Source organism: Elephantulus edwardii, unplaced genomic scaffold, assembly GCF_000299155.1.
Source record: "Elephantulus edwardii isolate Elephantulus edwardi_28Jun2011 unplaced genomic scaffold, EleEdw1.0 scaffold00373, whole genome shotgun sequence".
NCBI classification, from domain to species: Eukaryota; Metazoa; Chordata; class Mammalia; order Macroscelidea; family Macroscelididae; genus Elephantulus; species Elephantulus edwardii.
Window position 1 is genome coordinate 1,434,861 of NW_006400123.1, and position 2,000 is coordinate 1,436,860.

Sequence of the window (2,000 nt, forward strand, 5' to 3'; positions counted from 1 at the left end):
GTGTCCTATTTCTTTCTTAACAATTTCCTGTTTTCCTCCATTCTTCTCACCTTTCACATTCCAATCACTAGTGTCTGCTTACAACTATTCCTCCTCTTTTGTGTTTCTATACTGAGGTATCAGCCTCACTTGCCATGTCTTCTATTCTAAGTGTGTTCTATTATACATAAGGTTTTCCAAGGCCTATTATTTTGGAAGTGAATGGCCAATCCTTCTTCCTAGTCTGTCTTAACTCGAACACGCAGATTCTGAACAGTATCTGAGAGACAAATATTTTGTGGAAAGGAGTAGATAATGACATTTCCCCAATTATAGAAGCAACTGGTTTTTCTCTCCACCCTTGGCATGTGTCTTAACCCAACCCTCTCTTTGCTCCCCCAGCATTCCCTTCCATTGCCACCTATGCTCTTCCTCTATTTTATAAAATCAGAAAATATGTTAAATATATAATTTCAATTAAATATATAATTTTTATATAAAATATATTTTTCTCAAAGATATAATATATAAACTTCATATTTATGTTTTCAGTATATTGATTTTCTAAGATATTTCTGGCTTCTTAGCAGTTGATTTCAAGAGATGAGGTGCGAGATCTTCTAACATCAAAAACGGCATTTCCGTTACATATGGACCTTCCTAGACATGTTGAAATGTGTTTATTAGAGGAGTACAGTTTCACAGTTTTATTTCAGATGACAGTTTCTGTCATAAGACAGTGAAGTAGAATGCTGTAAATTCTTTGCTCAATATTAGAAGTTTACTTATCATATTAGAAGAAAATTAATTCCATGTCAGCCTAATTAATCATTGACCTTAGTAGTGAACTATTTAGACAGAGAATTATTAATATTAAATGATTGAATAAATTTAACGTGAAACTTGTAACATTAACTCTATGAAGAAACTTAAATGTTCAAAAGATAATAAACATTCAATAAAATTGATTTCTGGGTGACAGATACTGTTTAGTTCTCTTACATTATTAGCAAGTGGAGAAGATAGATTTCGGATATGGATGGAAGAACTGTATAGGAGGTAAGAGACTAGAGATAATTATTTTAAGTGTCTAATATTAAAAGAAAATGGAAAAATAATACTAAAAGGGGTTATGCTGCTAACTCAAAGTTGATATATAGCAGTTTTGATGCATTTTGTATACATACCAGCAATTATTACTGTGTTGGCATAATACTAACTTAATTGATATGATGTCAAGGCTCTACTAGTACAGATATTTTAGAAAGTGAATTGAAAAAAGGTCCAAATTCCCCAGAAAGAAGATAGCAAAAAAATATCAAGTGTGATTTAAAAAAAAATTATATAGTTTAAGCTGACTTAAAAAGAAGGTCTTAGACTAATTTTCTGTTTTTTTAAAATACGCTAATGATTTGTTTATGTAAAACTTTTTTATAAAAAGAAAAATTTTTAAACATATATAAAAGTAAGGCAGCAAGTAATAGATGTTGGAGAGGATGTGGTGAGAAAAAAACTCTTATACATAGTTGGTGGGATTGTAAAATGGTGCAACCATTCTGGAAGGCAGTTTGGTGCTTCCTCAAAAAGCTGAACATAGAAATTCAATATGACCCAGCTATTCCACTACCTGGAATATACACTGAGAATATGAGAACTAGGCACAAACTGAGATTCATACATCAATGTTCATAGCAGCATTATTCACCATTGCAAAAACATGGAAACAGCCCAAATGTCCAACCACAAACACATAGATTGAGAAATTATGGTACATTCACACAATGGAATACTATGTAGCATGAAGGAGAAATAACTTTGTAAATTATTACTTAACCTGGGAGGAACTGGAGAGCATTATGCTGAGTAAACTAACTCAGTCACATAAGGTTAAATATTGTATAAACCCGTTATCGTAGAATGTGCATAAGGACCCAGGTGGGGTGGGAGGAGCTGGAAGCAGAGGGATGTGGATGTTCAGGGGGAAGAGGGGATTAATCATTGGGTAATACACTTTGATGGGG